Below are 24,823 nucleotides of genomic sequence, written 5' to 3'. Positions count from 1 at the left end.
CAGTCCCGAACCGTGCGACTGCTACGGTCGCAGGTTCGAATCCTGCCTCGGGCATGGATGTATGTGATGTCTTTAGGTTAGTTAGGTTTAAGTAGTTCTAAGAACAGGTGACTGATGACCTCAGATATTAAGTCCCATAGTGCTCAGAGCCATTTTTGAACTTCCCCTATCCAAAGCTCCACATAATCATCTCTGTTTTTCATGCTTCCAACACTGTCTGTTCCTGCATATTCCCATTTTGCTATATTCATTAACTTCTTTCATTTTATTGAAATTGTCTGTGTAATCCATATAAACTGTAGTTTCTATTGTTAAAGCTTTCTTCTAACTGGTTTAATACCTCTTGTAGTTGTCTCATCAAATATTGTTTTTATTTTATTTGGTTCATTTTTTTAATTCAAACTGTTATGTAGTCACAGTTTTGAGTATAATGTTAATGTTTTTCCTGTTTGTTCCTTTTGTATTTGTGTGTTGTTCAGCCTTTTTCACCTTTTAAAGTGCAGTACCACCACACTCTCAAATATTGCATTTACAGTATGTTCTCCCACACTCCTCCATTTTCCTGCATTTATTCATTTCTGTTTATTTTATTGCTATTGTTTAAGTTCCTTATAAATTCAGTAGTTACATTGATAATTCTTTCTTCTTTCAATTGGTTTGTGTATCACTCTCCATGTTCTGTACCTCCTGAAGTAGCCTTGTCAAGTAGTCAAATGTTCAAATGTGTGTGAAATCTTATGGGGCTTAACTTGTCAAGTACTAATTTTATTTCGTTTTATTACTTTTGTTTATTAATATGTAGGCATGCTGCTCCTATTTTGTGTTAGTTTTTTCCTGTCTTTTCCGTTTTTACTTTTATTATGTACTGTTCAGTTTTTTACTTTTTACATTGCCTTACCACCACACTGTCAAACATGTTACTTAATGTAGTTTTTTGCTTCAGTGTAGACGTGTAACTTCTCTTCCAGTGTTGTTTACACACATTGTAACTTCTTTGGTGACAATACTCAGCAAATGTCTGAAGACGGCCTTGTAAGCAGAAAACCGGCTAACATAATAAAAGGAATACCGTAGAACAAAAGCAAACTAGTGCTTTACATTTATTAATATATTACACTTTTCTTTAAACGCCGCGTTCAGGTTGACAGACTGAGATAATTCGACAGCAAGGTAATGCAAGTAAACTATGAAACGTACCGTTCTGCGTGGCCCTGTACTGTTCGTCGTAGAGGCGGTAGACGAGTCCGTGTGCCCTGAGCAGGGTGTGCGTGGCCAGGTAGTCGCCGATGCCGGAGGCGTTCTGCGACGGCGCCTGACCGCCAGAGGACGCGTAGCCCATCACGAAGACGGACGGCTCGTTGAAGGTGATCCACCACTTCACCTGTGCGACCACGGCGCTCAGACATGTATCGCAGTGAGCAGAAGGCGGTGCGAGAAACAATGGAGCCACCGGCACTTACTCTGTCTCCAAAGTTTTCGAACAGCACTCTGGCATACTCCACGAAGTAGTCGGCGAGCAGTGGATTCGGCCATCCGCCGATGTACTGAAGCGCCTGTGGCAGGTCCCAGTGGTACATCGTCACCTGCGCCCAATTATAGCTTCATGTTACCAATATCACGTTACTCTGCTCACTCGTAACACTTTTATATTCATAAATATAGCTTCTTGTTCTTGAAACGCAGTCTAACTTTCCCCTGCAAATAAACTTAAGTTACGTAACTTTAGCAATACATCGTGGTATTTGTAAGACTTACTTGTACTACAAGCTGTGTATAAAATTGGTAGTCCTTCGGATATATGACTACAGAATTAAAACCAAGATCTAACCTTACAGAATGCTGACAGCGTCACGTTTCTAATAAGAGACTCTTGCTATCAGTATCTGATTTATTTGTGGCAAGTATACGTCCGTATTTCATAAAAATAAAAGGTGAAATAGTTGATACAACACTAATACTTCAAAGCATCATATATTTTTGTACAAAATGTTGTATCTTATGCGGGAAGACCTATTGTAACGATTTTAAAATGAAGTGCTGCTACTATTTGCTATTTTAATATTGGATTCGAAAGTAGTTAAAGTTATCCCAGACCTTATTTCAAAAATCGTGCATTTGCCTAAATATACTGATAAAATCAAAAACCACAGAGACGATCATTTCTTCGCATTATTTTGCCGAAAATATTGCAAAACTGATAACAAAAGCTGCCCGTGTTGAAAAGTTAACCGAAAGTCAACTTTTCCTCGATCTGGCTGTTACGACACAAAATAGTAAGGGGTAGAAATCAGAAAAAAATATTAAAACTCACTCACATAGTCTCAGGCAAATTCAAGTCATGCCAGAGAAGCAGGAAGCGAGGCATTATGACGCAAGTGGGTAGGTCGACGTCACTGTCACCCGAGAAAGGAATAAGTGTTCAGCAGAAAAAGAGGACGGAAAACCAAAGGAAGCGGGACAAGCATATTCGTTAGCCCGTAAGGCAAGTTGCAAGAAACTGTATGTATTTTGTAAGAGCACATAGTGAGGGACCGACACAGCACTTAACAGCCTGTTAAGTGAATATAGCAGAATGGAAATGCCTCGCGTCGGGCAGACCGGTCGGCTGCTACAAGTATTTCGATTTGACGCCACTTCGGCGACTTGCGTGTCGATGGGGGATGAAATGAGGATGATAACGGGGTGCAATTTGTGCTTTTACCAGTGGGGGGGATGTCTTAGAGGGTTAGTAGAATTATATATGTTACTAGCTTGGACCGTGGCGTTACGCATGGTTAAACAGCTACTTATAAATAGATGTTAATGCCGAAACTCACTATTCACGCGTATGCACTGTCAGAAAAGCCATCCCTTGTTTTATCTTTAAAAGTACATTATAGGTAAAGCTTATTTACAAAATAATCTATATACAGGTATACGAGGGGAATTCAAAACGTAGAGGCACATTTGTGAAAAGCTGTACTTATTCTGATGATAGAAAACTAAAACGTATTAATAATATTATTAGTAACACTTACTAAAAACTTTCAGTGTTCGGCTCCATAAATTTAAATTATATGCAAAGTTTTCCTCCAATGCGTGGGAAATAAACATCCCAAGTTGGGATGCATAAACTAACACCAGAGGAGGGGATGGTCTGATGCAGAGGGGGGGGGGGGGGAATTCCCCCCATCCCCCCCTGCAAATCGCACACTGGATGATAAGGACAACACAAAACCCAGTCCCTGAGCGGAGACAATCTCCGACCTAGCCGGGAATCGAGCCCGGGCCGTTAGGCACGACATTCCGTCTCGCTGACCACACAGCTACCAGCGACGGATTGTAGCAGAATAAGGGGAGCACATTCGGCCATTGCGAATCGAACTTTGCGTCATAGCCTCGCGTTAGCTCAGTTTAAATGCTCCAGCTCTTCACCTGCCGTCATAAGTTGAACATTGGAATCGATGGCAGTCACAGCACTCGATTCTGTGATTACGATACTGTATTGAATCTATGACCTATATGCTCCAGTACTGTCTGTAAACTAGCGCTACTCAAGACGATGGTCTTCTTCACTGGATGAACTTCATGCTGCTCACCTCCTGCCATTTAGTAATGGAGAAACGACACCACATTTTAGAGTGCTGCCAGTATCGCACTTCAACGCGGAAGCCAGCAACAGGGGCTTTTGGGGTTGACGTTCCTGTTCAACACTCAGGCGCCTTCGGGCGCTGAAACCGACGACGGCTAGGGGGGACAACAACCGACCACACGACTGCCGACAGCAGGTACATCGCGCTTCGGTCATCGAGCGTTGTCGTAGAATTCGGACGGAGCGAGCGAGAATCACTTCACGCTGGGCAGCCGCTGACCCGTTCACCGACAGCAGCCACGCCGCCAGCGTCGCTGACGTCACCACCTGGGCGTGCAGACGCTGAGCTGACTCGACGTACGTCAGCTAGAATCGAACACAGCCGACGCTGCTGCAGAAGAACGACGATTTGTAATCATTGTGAACGTACGTACTGAACCGTAATAACATTTTACTGTGGTCGTTGACGCTTCACTGTTTCCCACCAGCCATCTTGACTTCAGGCAGAGGTTTCTATATGTCCGTCCTTTTGACTGGAAGTCTCGCGGACCACGGCCGTTCACTATTGTAAGAAAATGAAACGCCTACAGCCGTCCTTGTGATCTTATTTATTGTGTAGCTACCAGTTTCTGTGCTTCAGTGCGCCATCTTCCGGTCTAAGTTGATGCTCAAAGGGTTGTCACGATCCATACACAGGGTGGTCCATTGATAGTGACCGGGCCAAATATCTCACGAAATAAGAATCAAACGAAAAAACTACAAAGAACGAAACTCGTCTAGTTTGAAGGGGGAAACTAGATGCCGCTATGGTTGGCCCGCTCTAGATGGCACAGCGATACGTCAAACGGATATCAAGTGCGTTTTTTTAAATAGGAACCCCCATTTTTATTACATATTCGTGTAGTACGTAAAAAATATGAATGTTTTAGTTGGACTACTTTTTTCGCTTTGTGGTAGATGGCGCTGTAATAGTCACAAACGTGTAAGTACGTGGTATCACGTAACATTCCGCCAGTGCGGACGGTATTTGCTTCGTGATACATTACCCGTGTTAAAATGAACCGTTTACCAATTGCGGAAAAGTTAGATGTCGTGTTGATGTATGGCTATTGTGATCTAAATGCCCAACGCGCGTGTGCTATGTATGCTGCTCGGTATCCTGGACATCATTCAACTGTCCAGACCGTTCGCTGGATAGTTACGTTATTTGAGGAAACAGGAAGTGTTCAGCCACATGTGAAACGTGAACCACGACCTGCAACAAATGATGATGCCCAAGTAGGTATTTTAGCTGCTGTCGCGGCTAATCCGCACATCGGTAGCAGACAAATTGCGCGAGAATCGGGAATCTCAAAAACGTCGGTGTTGAGAATGCTACATCAACATCGATTGCACCCATACCATATTTCTATGCACCAGGAATTGCATGGCGACGACTTTGAACGTCGTGTACAGTTCTGCCACTGGACACAAGAGAAATTACGGGACGATGACAGATTTTTTGCACGCGTTCTATGTAGCGACGAAGCGTCATTCACCAACAGCGGTAACGTAAACCGGCATTATACGCACTATTGGCCAACGGAAAATCCACGATGGCTGCGACATGTGGAACATCAGCGACCTTGGCCGGTTAATGTATGGTGAGGCATTAGGGTAGGAAGGATAATTGTCTCCCATTTTATCGGTGGCAGTCTAAATGGTGCAATGGATGCTGATTTCCTACGTAATGTTCTACCGATGTTACTACAAGATGTTTCACTGCATGACAGAATGCCGATGTACTACCAAGATGATGGATGTCCGGCACATTGCTCGCTTGCGGTTGAAGCGGTATTGAATAGCATATTTCATGACAGGTGGATTGGTCGTCGAAGCACCATACCATGGCCCGCACGTTCACCGGATCTGACGTCCCCGAATTTCTTTCTGTGGGGAAAGGTGAAGGATATTTGCTATCGTGATCGACCGACAACGCCTGAGAACATGCGTCAGCGCATTGTCAATGCATGTGCGAACATTACAGAAGGCGAACTACTCGCTGTTGAGAGGAATGTCGTTACACGTAGGCGTAGCCTTAAACTGGCTTCTGCGACTCTAGGTTCCCTACCTGATATTGTTCAGTGGTGCATCCTCTATGTCCTGATCAATTTTTGGACGCTATTACGGAAACACCCTGTGTACCTCATACATGTTTGAGACTTGAATAGTTCTCTTGCCCACAAGGTTTCATTTGATGCGTGAATATTACTGCAGACCACCTGCATCCCTTCATACTTGATGTCTTCCCCGACGGCGATGGAATCGTCAAACAGGATAACAGTCGGTGTTACAAGGCCTGAATCGTGCTATTGAACCCGGTGGAACACATCTGGAACACTAAAGGGTGCAGACCTCACTCCCACAGGATGTCGACCCGTAATTTACGGGAAGAGCGTCACCTGTGCGTATACATCTGGTGCTGGAGGAGGAGGAGATTAGTGTTTAACGTCCCGTCGACAACGAGGTCATTAGAGACGTAGCGCAAGCTCGGGTGAGGGAAGGATGGGGAAGGAAATCGGCCGTGCCCTTTCAAAGGAACCATCCCGGCATTTGCCTTTAGGGATTTAGGGAAATCACGGAAAACCTAAATCAGGATGGCCGGAGACGGGATTGAACCGTCGTCCTCCCGAATGCGAGTCCAGTGTGCTAACCACTGCGCCACCTCGCTCGGTCATCTGGTGCTGGAGACCCAGCTTTCGTATAACCCATATCACTCAGAATCGTTGCTGTCTTGCGTCCCATATGTGGACCACCGTGCTATTAAGAAGGAGCTCACAATATTTTCGCTTCTCAGTCTATATCGATGAGTGAACATGGACTCATTTCGCGAACCGGTTGATCCAGAATTCTTCTCGCAGTTGTCGAGTTCATACGGCAGAACAACATTTCTACATGAACTAGCTTTAGTAATAACGGTGGACATGGCACCGAGCTGGAAAAAGCTACTCAGAATAAATAAATAAATGTTTGAAAATTGAAAGAAGTAATTTTGTGGCATCAGTAAGTTTATGCAAACAGCGCACATCGATTTAAGAGGAGGGAACATTTTGTCTCACATCCAGCAACCCACTCTACAATAAATTGAGTCCTCCTTTCCGTAACATATTCCGGTAACAGTTTCTTCCGTTGTAGGTGAAGTTTCCAGCATTAGATTGCAACACAAAACAATTAAAAAATTGCGCCACCTAAACACACTTGTATGTGTCTCTCTTACCATAGGCTGAATTCCATTCGCGAGCAGCTCGTTGATGAGGCTGTTGTAGTAGTCGATGCCCGGCTGGTTGATGACGTCGAGGTCCCCGGTGGGCAGGATGCGGGCCCACGAGATGGAGAACCGGTACACATCCGCCTGTTCACGAACAAAAGAGAAATAAAAGTTACTTTAATAACCACTGCGTAAATAATTTTTACAGAACTCATTACGAGGGTACGACAAGAGCATACAACGGTCGCACAAAGTTAGTCATAACAGACAAAACACGAAAAGTAAGGCAGGAAAGGGGAGTAATTACTCGAAATCACCGTCAGGGTTTCATATAAGCCAAACTGTTGCTGTCCGTGCAGGAAAAGAGTACATATACTTCTGATAGGCACGTAATTGACTGATAACGAAAAGCAATTCATCCGTCCCGCAACGCCTCAGGGGGTATAAGGCGAGCTAGCATCTCTTTCTTCACCCAGAGCACCGCAGTCTGTGTCGCCCCGTTTGCTCAAGTAGCGCTTCAGTGTTTGTGTATGGATTGCGCCGCCACCCAGCGGCTGCTTACCTTTTCACAGCTGCTTTCTGTGACGCATTAGTAGCGTGGTGTTATACCAGCCCTGGGGATGTAGCCAATATGGAAGCTCAGCAAGCAGATGAAAACAGTAATGGTGTCAATGAAGTTGACACTCTGCATGCTGTTGAGAAAAAGATTGCTATAGGAAATAGCCTCGAAAGTATCGCAGCACAAGATGTTTCCACTCAAAATAACTCTTTAGGTACAGTCTGATGAGAAAACTGTCACTACTGTTATTTGACAGCTCTAGCTAAAAACAACTAGTATAAACCAAATGACTGTGCTCCTTACTGCGTTTGTATTCGAAAGTAACTAAATAATGTTAGCAACATGCATTCAGCGTGTGTTGGAAATTAATAAATTTAAACCATCCAGAAACCAAAGGCAAAATGGTTAATATTACCTCTGCCGGCAAAAACAGGATCGAATTGGAAGTAAGGAAGCACTCACAGCTAACCATTTAGCACAATGAATTTATTAGTAAAGTACAGTTTAGTGCCTTTCATACTTACTTACATAGGAGGCAGGATGTTATTCGAGGAACAACTTAAGAATTTGACGAACAGCAAATATTTTTCGAAATCAAAACTGTTCTTAAAGTGATTGATATAAAGAGATTCTCTGTCCCACAAGTACGTTTATCTACTTGGGTCTAGGTGTTAACTGCATCCATCCTTTCCATCCGTCCGTCAATGTAACGAATCCCTCAGACTCAATGCCGTAGTCTCGAGCGCTGTACCAAGCAAGGAGGCGCAATGGCCAGGACACTGGACTCGCATTCGGGAAGTCGACAGTTCAAATCCTGGCCCGGGCATCCAAATGTAGGTTTTCTGTGATTTCCCTAAATAGCTCCAACTGGTTCCCTTGAAAAGCGCACGGCCGATTTCTTTCCTCAGCCTTTCGTAATCCCAGATCTATCTTTATTGGTGGGGACGTTAAACTGTAGCGTCTTTCTTAGAGCGCCGTACTACATGTGGCGCAGGAGATTCGTCAACACAGTGCACGGCTACTAATTTACAGTGCTTGGATTGTGGAGGAGATAACCTGGCTAGATATAAGAACTGTCTCGTCTTGCTCAGGGACCATAACGAGAACAAGTTTTTTACACTCAAAGCATATCGTTCAAAGCCACTTAATTCGGACACAGTGGAAATACACTCAAAAGAATAGAAAAAGAACAACACAATGTGAAGGAATTATCCGTATCGGACGGAATTCGGTAGATGTTATATTCGTGTAAAGACAAACAAGCGATTGAAGCTTCTGAGAAATTGGATAATTTTTTCAAGAGAAACAGCTTCACAGACTCAGAAAATCAATAAGCCAGGGTCTGTCCGACTGACGGGATACATAGTCCAAATGCCGAGATGGTTGAAGGGCTTTGCCCACGATAAAACTTTCTCAGTTGGAGATCGATCCGGTGAACTTGCAGGACAAGGTAGGGTCTGGAAGCACAAAGAAAATCACTGAACAGTTTTGTTGTGCTTCGAAGAAACTGTAGGAATACAGCTTGTGATTTACTCCACCTTCTTGTTTCTTCTGACGAAAAAAAAGGCTTATCCTTGACGTCTATGTGAGTGAGAAGGAGATGAACCATAGTTAGTACGCAGTCGTACCAAAGTAGCTACTATCTTCATGCTTGTGTGAAATTTTCGAACCAGAGGTAGCTTGTGATTACTGTCTGGATCGAAGCGTAGTACACAGTGATTGACAAAAGCCATGGGATTTGCTGTAGAATCATGGAACATATTTTGTGTTCAGACATCATGACCTTTCTATACTCTGAGAAGCTCATCTGCAGAAACCAGCACGGTTTTAGGAAACAGCGGTCATACGAGACACAGCTGGCCCTCTTTTTGCGTGATGTACAACATGCTCTAGATCCTGGCTCCCCAGTTGATGCCAATTTCTCGACTTTCGAAAGGCGTTCGACTCAGTTCCGCACTGTCACTTGCTCCAAAAAGGGCGCGCTTACGGTCTATCCGATGACATATGCGGTTGGATAGAAAGTTTTCTAACAGACAGGGAGCAGTATGTCGTCCTGAACGGGGTGACTTCAACAGAAACAAGCGTAACTTCAGGTGTGCCCCAGGGCAGCGTAATAGGTCTCTGGTTCGAAAATTTCACACAAGCATGAAGATAGTAGCTACTTTGGTACGATTGCGTACTAACTATGTTTCATCTCCTTCTCACTCACATAGACGTCAAGGATAAGCCTTTTTTTTCGTCCGATTTACATAAACGATCTGGTTGAAGGTATTGACAGTGGCATTAGACTGTTTGCCGATGATGCTGTAGTCTACAGGAAAATTGTATCACACGAAAGTTGTGAACAAATCGGTGAGGAATTGCAGAAAATAAATGCGTGGTGTAATGACTGGCAGTTATCTCTCAATATTAGACCTAGTAAGTGTAACCTACTGCGTATAACAAGGCGAAAATCCCCATTAAAGTACGAGTACAAAATAAATGCCCAGTCTTTGGAAGCGGTAACATCTTTCAAATATCTGGGTGTGACTATTCGAAATGATCTCAACTGGAATGATCAGATTACACAAGTAACGGGTAAGCCGAACTCTAGATTGCTGTTTATTGGTAGAATGCTGAAGCGATGCAGTCCTTCAACAAAGGAAATAGCTTACAATACGTTAGTTCGTCCAGTCTTAGAGTACTGTTCGTGCGTATTGGACCCTTACCAGTTGGGTCTGATTCAAGAGATTGAGAAGGTCCAAAGAAGGGCGGCAAGATTCGTGACGGTTACATTAAGCCATCGAGAGGGCATTACAAATCTCATAGACAGTTTGAAGTGGGACACACTTGTAGATAGACGGCGCGCTAAACGGAAGGGGCTGCTCACTAAATTCCGTAATCCGATCTTCGCTGGGGGTGTATAGCACATATTATTAACACCAACTTTCAAATCACACAATGATCACTGTTCAAAGACAAGGGAAATTAGAGATCGTACTGAGGCGTTCATACAGTCGTTTTTCCCTCGCGCGATCCGCGAGTGGAACAGAGGGAGCGAAATATGACTGGCGCGAATTGTGCCCTCCGCCGCACATCGCTGGCGGCTAGCGGAGTATATTTGTAGATGTAGATACGCACATATACTGATGGCGGTAGTATCGCGTACGCAAGGTATAAATGAGCATTTTTTTGTACTCAGGATTCATGAAAAAAGGTTTCCAACGTGATTGTGGCGCCACGACGGGTATTAACAGACTTTTAATGCGAAATGGCAGTTCGAACTAGACGCATGGGACAGTCCATTTCGGAAATCGTTAGGGAATTCAGTATTCCGAGATCCACAGTGTCAAGAGTGTGCCGAGAATACCACATTTCAGGCATTGCCTCTCACCACGGACAATGAAGTGGCCGATGGCTCTCACGTAACGACCGAGAGCAGCGGCGTTTGCAGAGAGCTGTCGCCTTAATAGACAAGCAACAGTATTGTAGAACACTCAGTATAATGTCGTTTATTGTAACTGAACTACACTTCTCGAAATATTACTATATACATACAAAGAAAACAAATAACATGTAGACGACTATTCATTAAGAGCGTCGGTGAGGTCTGTCCTAGCTGGTCTGTACTGCTGCTGCGCTGGCCTTATAAAGCCGGCGGAGGCCGGCGGAGTTCTCCAACTTTCCCTGTGTCTGTGAGGCGACCTCTACAGAAAAAGGTTCGCATTAGTCTCTTGCAAGTTCTGTTTATTTTGAAAAATTGTAATTCCTCTTGGTTGCGCCTGCAAGTGCTTGTGTATGTTAAATGGTACACAGGGGTGTCTTGAGTGTAGTCTGCCTGGCAGGGGCCGTCTGTGGCATCACTACATGAAATGATGACAGAAATCAATGTGGGATGTACGACGAACGTATCCATTAAGACAGTGCGGCAAAATATGACGTTAATGCGCTATGGCAGCAGACGACCGGTGCGAGTGCCCTTACTAACAGCACGACATCGCCTGCAGCGCCTTTCGTGGGCTGGGGGCTACATCGGTTGGACACTAGACGATCGCAAACGGTGGCCTGGTCGTATGAGTCCCGATTTCAGTTGGTAAGAACAAATGGTAGGAATCGAGTGTGACACAGACCCCACGGAACCATGAACCCAAATTGTCAAAACAGCACTGTGTGCCGCTGGTGGCTCATAATGGAATGGATTGTGTTAACATGGGATGGACTGGGTCCTCCGGTCCAGCCAAACCGACTACTGACTGGCAACAGTAATGTTCGGCTGCTTGGAGACAATTTCCTGCCAAACAGCGATGGAATTTTTGTGGATGGCAATACGGCGGGTCACCGGGCTACTACTGTTTCAATTGGTTTGAAGAACGTTCTGGGCAGTTCGATCGAATGGTGTGGTCACCAGTTATCCCGCCCAGAATCCCATCAAACGTTTATGGGATATAATCGAGAGTTCAGTTCATTCTGAAAATCATGCATAGGCAACACTTTTCCATTTATTGACGTATGTAGAGGCAGCATGGCTCAATATGTCACCAGCTGAGTTCCAGTGACTTGTTGAGTCCATACCACGTCGAGTTTCCGCACTACTCTGGGGAAAGGAGGTTGGACGCGATGATTTTCGTCTTCTACATTCATCTCTCAATTTTACGATTTGCTACGCTCAGTTGCACATGTGCTCGTTTAGCCTTTCTTCGTGTTAGTAGCAGATGTGAGCACAACTATTGCTGCAAATGACCTGCCTTCATCAGAATTAATATTACCATAAAATAACTTCAACAGACAAAGTATTTTCTTCTTTACACGCAATTTTGCAGACAAAATGAAGGTTTTGACTTGCAGACAACTTCAAGGCACGTGTTGCAGTCATGAAGAAATAGAAACTTTGAACTTTAGTGGTTCATGCTACTTGTCGTTAGCAATTAGACCTTAGAAAGCGCAGCTACACCCGTACTGCACACGTCTTTTCCATAAGAAGAGGGCTATTTACACCTGTACGTATAAGCCGCATTACGACGATTGAAGATCCTAGTTGTGGTCTGATTTCCTGTAGTTCATGTTTAAGGCCTCTTTACGTATTAAGTTGCCCTATAGACATTTGCTTTCTACCTGGTAGCTTATTATCAGTAGTGACATCACGTTGTTATTCTTTCATGGGTTAACCTGTAACGGGTTTCATCGTAACTGAGAGAGGTGGTGCGTTGGTTAGCGTAATGTACTCGCATACGACAGAGACAGGGTCAAAACACCCATGGCCATTCTGATTCAAGTTTTCCTTCGTTTCCGTAAGTAGCGAATAAGAAGGTTCTTTAGAAAACGACATGATCAGTTTATTTCCCCATCCTTGTCGTATTCGAGCTTGTGCTCCACCTCTAATGATCTCGTCCTGAGCGGAATGTTAAACCTGTCTCTTCTTTCTGTAGCATAATCAGATAATCAACCACTTCAGTAGTAAACAGTTTTATTGGTTTAAAAATACCACCGATTTCAGGCAATCATAAGCCCTTCTTCAGGTGGACGAGACTGCAAGAGGACAATGAAAAAAAGCTGTAATAAGTGTATAAGAGATAAGGCTTATTGTGGGGATTCACTGCCTAAATACAAAAACAATGACGGAATATTGCTCCAGAAGTTGGACCATTACGGAATAAAGGGAGTAGCTCACAATTGGTTCACCTCTTACTTTAGCAACAGGCAGCTAAAGGTCATTATTCACAATGTTGATAACGGCTGTGATGTGGGATTTGAGTGGGGTACTGTCAAGTGGGGGTTCCCCAGGAATCAGTGTTCCGTATTTATATAAATGATATGCCCTCTAGTATTATGGGTAACTCTAAGATATTTCTGTTTGCTGATGACACTAGCTTGGTAGTAAAGGATGTTGTGTGCAACATTGACCCTGTTTCAAGAAGAGCAGTACATGACCTCAGTTCATGGCTTGTAGAAAATAAACTAACATTAAATCACAGTAAGACTCAGTTTTTACAGTTTATAACACACAATTCAACAAAACCTGACGTTTTCATCTCACAGAACGGGCATATGATTAGTGAAACTGAACAGTTCAAATTCCTAGGTGTTCAGATAGCTAGTAAACTGTCATGGAAAGCCCACGTTCAGGATCTTGTTCAAAGACTTAATACTGCCATTTTCACTATTCGAACGGTATCGAAAGTGAGTGATACTTCGACACGTAAATTAGTCTACTTTGCTTATTTTCATTCACTTATGTCGTATGGTATTATGTTGTGGGGTAACTCTTCCCATTCTAGAAGGATATTTTTGGCTCAGAAACGGGCGGTTCGGGTAATAAGTGGTGAGAGTTCACGAACCTTTTGTCGACCTCTGTTCACGAGTCTGGGTATTTTGACATTGGCCTCTCAATATGTATATGCCTTATTTTCGTTTCTTGTTACCAATATTAGTTTATTTCCAACAATAAGCAGCTTTCACTCGGTTAATACTCGGCTGAAATCAAACCTCCATTTGGATCGGACTTCCTTAACTCTTGTGCAAAAAGGTGTGCAGTATATTGCTGCATCAATTTTCAATAAGCTGCCACTCGAATTCAAAAATCTTAGCAGTAATCCACGCGCTTTCAAATCGAAACTGAAGAGTTTCCTCATGGGTCACTCCTTCTATTCTGTCGAAGAGTTCCTTGAAAAATTAAGCTGATTCTGATTGTATTGCTGATAGCGTTTGCTTAAACTTATGGACTGATTTTCTTTCAGGTTCATGAACATTTCTTTTTATCTGTTATTACTTTTATGTTGTAAGTTCATGTACTGACACGTTCCATGACCTTGGAGATTTGCTCCTCAATTTGGTCCTACGGAACTTGACATGTAAATAAAATAAAAATAAAATAATAGAATGAGATTTTCACTCTACAGCGGAGTGTGCGCTGATATGAAACTTCCTGGCAGATTAAAACTGTGTGCCGGACCGAGACTCGAACGCGGGACCTTTGCCTTTCGCGGGCAAGTGCTCTACCAACTAAGCTACCCAAGCACGACTCACGCCCCGTCCTCGCAGCTTTACTTCTGCCAGTACCTCGTCTCCTACCTTCCAAACTTTACAGAAGCTCTCCTGCGAAGCTTGCAGAACTAGCACTCCTGAAAAAAAGGATATTGCGGAGACATGGCTTAGACACAGCCTGGGGGATGTTTCCAGAATGAGATTTTCACTCTGCAGCGGAGTGTGCGCTGGTATGAAACTTCCTGGCAGATTAAAACTGTGTGCTTGACCGAGACTTGAACTCGGGATCTTTGCCTTTCGCGGGCAAGTGCTCTACCAGTTTGGAATGTAGGAGACGAGATACTGGCAGAAGTAAAGCTGTGAGGACGGGACGTGAGTCGTGCTTGGTAGAGCACTTGCCCGCGAAAGGCAAAGGTCCCAATTTCGAGTCTCGGTCCGGCATACAGTTTTAATTTGTCAGGAAGTTTCAGTGACGGAATAAACTATCGCAACACCAAAATATAGTTAGTCTAGTGTAATTGCCTAGGTATCAGATTTAAGCTATTAACGTTGAAAGATCACTGGTTAATGTAAGCACAAAATAAGCCATTGAAAGTGTGAAATGGTGGTAAAGTAGTAACCGTTATAACCACGAGAATGTCGAATGTCAAGATGCAAACATGCATGCATTGTGTTGTAAAGGTGCCGGATGTCAGTTTGTGGGATGGAGTTCCATGCCTGTTAGAATTGGTCGGTGGACGGTTAATGACACTGGAGTTGTCATCCGATGATGGCCCATATATGATCGGTTGGAGACAGATCTGGTGATCGCGCGGGCCAAGGGAACATGTCGACACACTTATCCTGTTGGAAGACACCCCTTTGAATGCTGTTCATGTCGAATCACCAGACTGAAGTACACAGTTGCAGTTAGGGTGCGTGGGATAGCCACAAGAGTCTTCCTGCTACCATACGGAATCGCACCTCAGACCACAGGTCCAGGTGTAGGTCCAGTGTGTCAAGCACGCACAAGGTTAGTTGCAGGCCCTCAACTGGTCTCTTTATAAACATAATACGGCGATCACTGGCACCGGGGGCAAAACCAGAAAACACAATAGACCTTCACCCTACCCTCCAATGAGCTCTCGTTTCACACGAATGAAGTCACAAATGGAGGTGGTTTGGGATCAGCGGAATGCTTGCGACAGGGCGTCTGGCTTGAAGATTTCCTTTTAAGTAATAGGTTTGTAACAGTTCGTTGTGTCACTGTAGTGCTAACTGGCGCTCAAATTGCTGTTGTAGATGAGGTACGATGCACCGGAGCGAGACGCCGAACACGATGGTCTTCATTCTCGGTTGTGCTGCGTGGACGTCCGGAGCCCAGTCCCCTTGCCACCATACGTTCTTGAGATCACTGCCGCCAGTAATCACAGACACTGTGAGTATTGCAGAGGAAACTTCCAGCTTCTCGTAGCCCTATTATATGACCTCGTCAAAACTCAGTGAGATGTTGATAAAGGTGTCTTCGTCGACTTGAAGGCATTCTTAACTAACATCAAGTCACCACATCTAAAGGTAACTAACGCTCACGACCATTACAGTGTGTATTTAAAGCAAACCTTATAAGCATCGTCATTGTGGCGCTACTAGCGCCATTATAATACGATTGGCGAGATATTTGAATAGACATAACCTTTCAGATGAAGAAACACGCCTACAGTTTTCGTTTATGTCGTACAACTCCTTCTTGGTGTTGCGATTTTTTTTCCGTCAGTGTGTGAGGCTGATACCGTCGGATTGGTCAGAGTGAAAGCAACAGTGCCGCACCAAGCTGTCACAAAGTAACCTGAGGAAAGTGAACGGTCAAAGGAATAAAAAGACAGGGAATTACAAAGAGAACTCATCGAACAACGAAAGATCACTCACACGTGGCGAGCATGGCCGCCGCACACTGCGAACACTAGGCTGCGGGCAACTGACAACCGCACGTGAAGCCAAGGCACGGATCGTTGCGGTGCTGAATCTGCTCCTGTATTCATCTCTTGGTCTGCCTCTACAATCCCCCCCCCCCGCCCCCCCCCCCACATACACACACATACACACTAAATTTGTGATACCTCGATGTCTCAGAATATTTCGTATCAACCGATTCCTTCTTTTGGTCAACACAAATTTCTTGTCTCCCCATTCTATGCAGTATCTCCTCGTTAGTTATGTGATCTACCCGTCTAATCTTTAGCGTTCTTCTGTAGAACCACATTTCGAAAGATTCTATTCTCTTTTTATCTAAACTGTTTATCGTCCATGTTTTGCTTCCGTGCGTGGCTACACTCCGAACAAATACTTTCAGAAAAGACTTCCTAACACTTAAATCTATATTCGATGTTAACAGATTTCTCTTCTTCAGAAATCCTTTTCCTGTCATTGCTAGTCTACATTTTATATCCCTTGTACTTCAGCCATTACCAGTTACTTTGCTGTTGAAGTAGCAAAACTCATCTAATAATTTAAGTATCTCGTTTCCTAATCTGACACCCTTAGCATCACGTGATTTAATTTGACTACATTCCATTATACTTGTGTTTTTTTTTATGTTCATCTTATATTCTCCTTTCGAAACACCGTCCATTCCGTTCATTTGCTCTTTCAATTTCTTCTCCCTGAACTTTAATCCCTTTTCCAAACTTCTCTGTCGTTTCCTTTACTGCTTCTCATTGTACAGACAGGGGATAGGCTACAAACTTGCCACACTCCATTCTCAACCACAGCTTCCCTTTCATGCCCCCGACTCTTATCACTACCGTGTGCTTCCTGTGCAAGTTATAAATAGCCATTCTGCCTGCATTTTGCTCCTGCTACCTTCAGAATTTCAAATAGTGTATTCCAGTCAACACTATGAAAAGCTTTCTCTAGGTCTACAAATTCTATAAAAGTAGGTTTGCCTTTCCTTTACCTATCTTCTAAGATAACTCGTAGAGTCAGTATTACCTCACTTCTACCAGTTTTTCCATTATTCTGTAAAGAATTTGTGTTAGTATCTTGCAGCCATCACTTGCTTACAAGATTCGGCAATTTCTGCACCTGTCAGCAACTGCTTTCTTTCGAACTGGAATTACCACATTCTTCTTGAAGTCTGAGGCTATTTTGCATGCCTCAAGCATCTTGTACACCAAATGGAGGAGATTTATCGTGGCTGGCTCTCCTAAGGTTATCAGTAATTCTGATGGAATATCGTCTACTCCCGAGGCTTTGTTTCGGGTTAGATCTTTCAGAGCTTTGTCAAATTCTTCTCGGAAGATCATATTTCCCATCTCGTCTTCATCTAAGTCCACTTCTTTTTCAATAATAGTGCTTTCAAATTCATGTCCCTTTTATAGTTCCTCTATACACTCCTTCCACCTTTCACCCTTCCCTTCTTGCCTTAGGACTGATTCACCATCTGAGTTCTTCATATTTGTACAGCTGCTTCCCTTTCCTTCAAAGGCCTCTTTAATTTTGATTTAAGGCGTATCTATCTTTCATTTAGTGAAATATGCTTCTAAATCCTGACATTTGTCCTCTAGCCATTCCTGCTTAGACATTTTGCACTTCTTGTCGATCTCATTTTTTAGTCGTTATATTACCTTTCACCTGCTTCGTTTATTGCATTTTTATATTTTCTCCCTTCATCGATTAAATTAAATATCTCTTGTGTTACCCAAAGATTTCTACAAGCCCTTGTCTTTTTACCTACTTGGTCCTTTGCTGCCTTCACTATTTCGTCTCTGAAAGTTACCCATTCTCCTTCTACTGTACTCCTTTCCCCTGTTCTTGTCACTCGCTCCATAATTTTTCCTGTTAAACTCTCAGCAAACTTTAGTTCTTTGAACGTATCCAGGTCCCATATCTGTAATTTCCTACCTTTCTCCAGTTTCTGCAGTTTTAATCTGCAGTTCATAACCAATAAATTGCAATTCGAGTCCACTTTTGCCCCTAGAAATTTAAAATCTGGTTTCTAAATCTCTGTGTAACCATTACATAATCAATCGGAAACATTCCGGTGTCTCCAGCTCTTTTACACGTATATAATCTTATTTCATGTTTCTTAAACCAAGTGTTGGCGATGATTTAATTATGCCCTGTGAATAACTCCACAAGGTTTCCGTTGCTTCCTTTTCCTACTATCGAATTCCAGTCCCACATTATAATTAAATTTTCATTTCCTTTACTATCTGAATACTTTTTTTTTTTTTTTTTTTTTTTTTTTTTGCGTCAAAGTACATTTCTTCAATCTCTTCATCATCTGCGGAGCTAGTTGGCATGTAAACTTGTACTACTGGAGTAGGCTTGGGCTTCATGTCTGTCTTGGCTACGATAATGCATTCAGTATACTGTTGATAGTAGCTTACCCGCATTCTTGTTTTCTTATTCATTACTAAAGTCACTCCTCCGTTACCCGAATTTGAGTTTGTAATTATAATGCTATATTCACCTGACCAGAAGTTCTGTTCTTCCTGCCACCGGCCTTTACTAATTCGAACTGTATCTAACTTAAACCTATCAGTTTCCATTTTTAAATTTTCTATCCTACCCGCCCGATTAAAGGATCTAAAATTCCACGCTCCGATCCGTTTTGTTTCTGTTTCTGTTTCTGCTAATAACTACAGCCTCCTGAATAGTCCTTGCCCGGAGATCCGAATGGGGACTATTTTACCTCCGGAATATTTTACCCAAGAGGGTTACATCATCATCTAACCATACAGTAGAGCTGCGTGTCCTCGGGAAAAATTACGGCTGTGGTCTCCGTTTGCTTTCAGCCGTTCCCCGTACCAGCAGAGTAAGGTCGTTGATGTTACACGGACAGACGATTCAATCATCCAGATTGTTGCCCCTGGAACTGCTGAAAAGGCTGCAGCTTCTCTTCGGGAATCACACATTTGTGTGGCCTCTCAACAGTTACAGTTACGGTACGGCCATCTGTGTCGCTGAGGCACGCAAGCCTCCCCACCGACGGCAAGGTCCATGGTTCATGATGGGACGGGGTGAGACGAAATTATGTACTTCCTCATTAATAGTGAGAGTGCCGAACCATCTGTTGCAAATGATGTAAGAGAGAGAATTAAGAAAATAAGATCGTTAACGTCCCGAGGTACAGCTGTCACACACTGCAAGCACGTAAACGCCGTGACAATTGGTCTGGATACCCATTTCATCGACATTATGCGTTGACGACAACGAGAAACTCTGATGGATAAGTGAGGATATCAGCTGGCCACAGTCGACGTGTCTGAATTCTATAAAGAATGGCAGCGATGCCATTGTGGCGACGAACTGCGCTTTCTTAGCCGCCAGCAAGAACTTCTTCAGACCCTTTTACAGGAATGTGCAAGAACCACATCCCAAAATAACTACCTAGTAGGAATGGAAGAGTTGCTCCTTTTTAATTAAATATTTTTGTAATCCATATATTCGTTTCAACAACAAGATTTATACTCTGTTCTGTGTCAAATGTCTTGTGATTAAACTCATTTGTTGGTTGTTGTAAGTTTTTGATTGAGTGTATTTATTTTACTGTGGTGTACGCCATCTAGCACAGTTTTCTACAAACTATATTTCATTCTTGACATTTAATTATGTGGTAGTGTTGCTGAAACTGTTTCCATTACAAGTGTTTGTGAAAGATATCTGCAGTAGGTATGGCAGTTGGCAACTGGAAGCAACAGTGATGAATGTGAAAGCTGACTCTCTTTCCTTTCGCTATAAGGATGTGATTCTTTGATGGGAAATAAAGTTTGGAAGGTAGGAGACGAGATACTGGCAGAACTAAAGCTGTGAGTACCGGGCGTGAGTCGTGCTTCGGTAGCTCAGATGGTTGAGCACTTGCCCGCGAAAGGCAAAGGTCCCGAGTTCGAGTCTCGGTCGGGCACACAGTTTTAATCCGCCAGGAAGTTTCAAGTAAAATGTACTTGGAACGTTACACTGACAGCAGAAATCCCCGCTACTGTACTTACATAGCATTGTCTTAATGGACCGAGGAAGGAGACACAGATGGAATATCCTGCATTTTTTCAGTGAAGTATGTGGTTTTGCACTACAGAGAATGCATGGATATTAACTTCAGTATTGAACAGTGATTCGGATTTCGCATCCAGCCCAGTTATCGATTTTGAGGAAAGGTGATCTGTAGTCGGGCTCCCACGGACGGAGCCGGCGGTGCTGCGTGCATGTCACGCGGGACTGTCCGCTTACATGACAGAGACCATAAACACCGCCGCCATGCACTTGTCCGACATTTCTCGCCGTTGTCTGAAGACATCAGTTCACGCCATTGACAGTCAAGAGGTGGACCTTGCTTGTGTTTACGTTTTTCGATTCACATCGCTCTCTTGACGTATTGCCACAGTTTTGACGCCTTTCGATTTGCTCCAGTCTTTGTTAATGGCTAGGCGTTGACTTCGTGAAGTGAGCTGTCATTCAACCAGAGGAGCCAGATGTTCCACTAGTCTCTGCGTCATTACCAGTGCAAGCGATAATAAACTGTGTTCTACCCACACCAGGCGGGGTAGACAATTAACCTTTCCTACTCAGAGAACGCTAGGAACCTGAACACGAGGCTTTAGCTATAGGTTCGAAGGTACTTTACGAGAGGTGTTCAATAAGCAATGCAACACTTTTTTTCTGAAAGTAGAGTGGCTTTATTCACGATTCTAGTACATTATTCCCCCTACTTTGGCTACAAAACCCTATGTTTTGACCATAATCTCCGTTCAGTGCGACAGCCTTACGCCACTTTACTGGGAGGACCTTTGTCCCCGCATAGTACCACGCTTCTGGTCGACGTCAGAGCCCACGTCTTGCTTCATCCATGACCTCCCCATCATCCCATCCCGCGTAGTGCACCCTTCATTGGGCCAAACACATGGAAGTCGGAAGGTGCGAGATCCGGGCTGTAGGGCGTGTGAGGAGGAACGGTCCAATGAAGTTTTGTGAGCTCCTCTGGGGTGTGCAGACTTGTGTGAGGCGCGTATGAATATCTGCTACGTTCTCGTTTCCCGCCAAAAGAAGGTCAAGGACAACTCTCTGCAACACATCTCCGTTGAAGACGCCATTTTGAAGTCAACGTATAACGCCATCACCTATCGGAACTTCATGAAACTATAGGAGATGAACCGGGAATTTTCCACATTGTCCATAACAGATTCCGCATTTTTTTCAACCAAAATAAAAAGTGTTGCAGTACTTATTTAACCCCCCCCCCCCCCGTACTTTCCACTTTCATAAAAAGACACAGTTTTAAAGAATAAAAGGTAATTATTTAGTGTCCCTGAAGTTAACATTTCTCATTAGATATGTTCCTGTACTACTGATCCGTGAAATTTCGTATAAAGAAGGACTACTGTAAAAATATTATACCAGTTAGTTGTAGGAAAGGCAAATGGTTGTATGAGTTATTGTGAAATAACACTAAAGCGTCACAGAAGCCAGAAACACATTTTTGCTAGGGCATTAGCTGTTGCAAACAAGAGATATTTTAAAAAATAAGCAGACGATTCCCGCCACTCTCAGCACAATCGCCTTTGCTTACCAACTTGAAGAGTCCTTTAGCACTCGCTTGATTCGTCACATGAATTGTGGCAGAGTACTCACGTTGAGCGCGCTCAGCATCTGCACGTCCTCCTGGTACTTGTGGTACGAGTCGCAGGCCACGTCGCCGTTGTCGCCGTTCGTGCCGTACTCCGGGTGTTCGTGCAGCATGTGGTCCCAGATGTTCTCGCCCTTGCCTGCGTACAAAGCGAATCATTGTTTGACGAAGTGTAGAACATGTTTGCTCGAAACGACAAGAGCTACAAAATAGGTAATTTCTGAGAAATACCTACCTCATCGCTCCCCCCTGAGATATAATGGTAAGATGGACAAGTGGTTAGTCCGTCAAAAACTGAACACAGATCAGGCATGAAAATAGGAACAAGGTGTACTGAAGTGTGAAAAAGCAAAATAGAACCAGTGAATGGTCCAAGATTAACAAGTGGAACATTGCGCACGTTCTAGTAGCTAGAGCGTCGTGGTTATGTGGTTGCGGTGTTGAACTGCTATGTGGATGACCCGGTTTCGAAGGAGCCATGTGGTAAGAATACGCTACCGTCCCAAGTCTATGTGATGAATAATGAGAGCAGGCGAGATACCACATATACGTATAGACGTTTCACAGAAATGAATGCAACATGTAAAATGCTGTGAACTATGTTACAACAAAACAATTCAAGAGCCAAGACTTCCAATATGGAACGCAACTTCAAAAACGTTCAAAACGTATATTTTGACGGAGCACAGAGAAACCGTGTGATTGTGAAGCTGTTGCTTTCATTTGTTGCAACTTACGTGACAAACTATTATGTGTTCATCATTTCCTTGGGAGTGATGACATCACATTCATACGAACACCTAAATCGAGCAAGGAGGCATATCTCACTCACATACTGGGCATATAAATTAGGAACGTACGTCGATAAGAGATTCCTAGCGTATGACACACGTACTGTCACTAGTGCTATTTTACGGAGGAGAATTCGGAGGACTTGTCGCCTTGTCATCAAACGTTTGCGATTCCCATTCGAAAGCCACTTCCTTACGGCTGCTAATAGAGTAGTTGTGATGAATCAGCTGCCATTATAGGTCCCTACCTCACACCTCGCTGTTGCAAACGGACATTGCACCGCGACACACACAAATTTGAATAAAGGGGACAGACAGGACGGCTTATGGCTCTGTAAAGAGGGCGCCGTGCATTTACTGCGGCTGCTCCGCCGCCCGTCGAGAAGCAGGCGGAAAGGAGCTTCTCGCAGACGCCCTGCGGTTGCTAAGTAGGCGGGGTGCGAGACGACGCTGAAAGCAGAAGATCGTAGAGGTATCACCTTACAAACGCCGCCACCTGCCTTATTTAGCACAGAGGAATTTATGAGCAATTTGTCAAACACCAACGCGTATTTCCACAAAAAGACAGAGAAAAGTATCTTGCTGGCTGACTTGTAGATGGGGGAGGGGCCACAGTTTGTTCTAGAAATTTCTACCGAACTATGTATGAGGTGAATGCAGTTAGCTGACAACTTCATGACTCGCAAAGTGGGAGACATTCCGTTTCTAACGGGCGTGGTGATCGTCCGCAAGGAGAGTTCACGCTAACGAGCTGAGGTTTGTTCTCAACTGGGCACTGCGCGGCGAGGGGATCTCTGGCAGGTGTTGGTAGGACACACTTCGCTGGGTAGCGTTTTGAGACTTTGCTAGCAAAATGTGAGTGAACAGTCTCACCATTAGGTTCGGAAGTGCTGATTTCGCCTCTAGGAATGGCAACATTCGTTTCTCTGGGAGCAGAGAAACTAAGATGTGATTCTTCGTGAAGACTGAGGTATTACGAAGTGCTTCTTCACGACCGCACACTTGAGCTAAGTCTCTGCTCCTGGCTTATGAACAAGCGGAATTCTTGGTCTGTGGCCGGCATTGCACGGAAGTGGATTCGAAACTAGGAGATTGCGGAAGCTGTTTCGTGTCCTCTGTGCAGTCACAATATTTGTAGCTACGCAGCGCACGTTCTCGGCACCGAGCAGCTCGGCGCTGGTGAACTGCTCTTCACAGCAGTGAATTCGGTGATGTAAGCACCACGGCCAGCAAGATAGGGAATTTTTAACAGTAGCTATATTAAGATCCAGTTGCTTGATCACAGTGCTCTTTATCGTCAGTGCCACACAGGGTGGAGGTTTCCTTTGTTTCGATGCTAAATAGTATCAACCATTTCCGTTGATTAAACAGTGAGGCGACTTCTAAGTCATACATGTTTTGCCAATCTCAAATTTAGATTAATGGCTAAGAGTTAAAGATCTATGTCTGTAGTTTTTCAATTTGAATATTTTTCTTTGAAAGTTGTTTTCATAAAAAAAAATAGTATCAGTGCCTAGTTGTTCTACTTCTCCTAGGGTTAGACTCAAGTACTGATTCTGATTAAGTTATAGTGGAGTACTGTTACTACTTAGGTAATGACTCCACATGTTATTCTCAGTTGCAGGTTGTTAATGGCAGGGCTAATTTAATTCACCTTTTAGGCGGGACCACAGAATAGCGAATACGACTTTGACAGCGTTCGAACACACACACTCAACCGATGTAGCACTGGAAGCTTACAGCTGCTTCAGGAACCAATGTTCCTCGATAATTGTGTATTGGTGGCTCACGTATGTCCGTCAATATGTGAGCTGTCCAACACTGTGACTCATTACCGGCGGTGAAGAGACAGCCCACCTGATAGTGGAATCAGCAACAATGACATTGGGCCATGAATGAGTGCAAGAATGTGCTCTTAACTGATGAGTCTGTCGCGCTTCGGTCAGCAGGTGGAGGAATGTAAAATTATTGGGGCCTCGTGGAAAGAGGCCAAGGTGTTAGTGGCATGGTCTTAGTCTTGGGAGGCAATCAGTGATATGAATATTTACATTCGTGACCATACAGCTTGCTGTGTGATATTACACTTATAGATGCT

At 43.8% G+C, this 24,823-nt stretch overlaps 1 pseudogene; it reads right to left on the bottom strand.

Annotated features, from left to right (window-relative positions):
- The window catches only part of LOC126413270 (myrosinase 1-like), a 277,606-nt pseudogene that overhangs the window by 241,817 nt on the left and 10,966 nt on the right, over window positions 1-24,823 (bottom strand).

This window comes from Schistocerca serialis, chromosome 7, assembly GCF_023864345.2.
Source record: "Schistocerca serialis cubense isolate TAMUIC-IGC-003099 chromosome 7, iqSchSeri2.2, whole genome shotgun sequence".
Taxonomy (NCBI): Eukaryota; Metazoa; Arthropoda; class Insecta; order Orthoptera; family Acrididae; genus Schistocerca; species Schistocerca serialis.
This window is presented reverse-complemented; position numbering and strand designations above follow the sequence as displayed.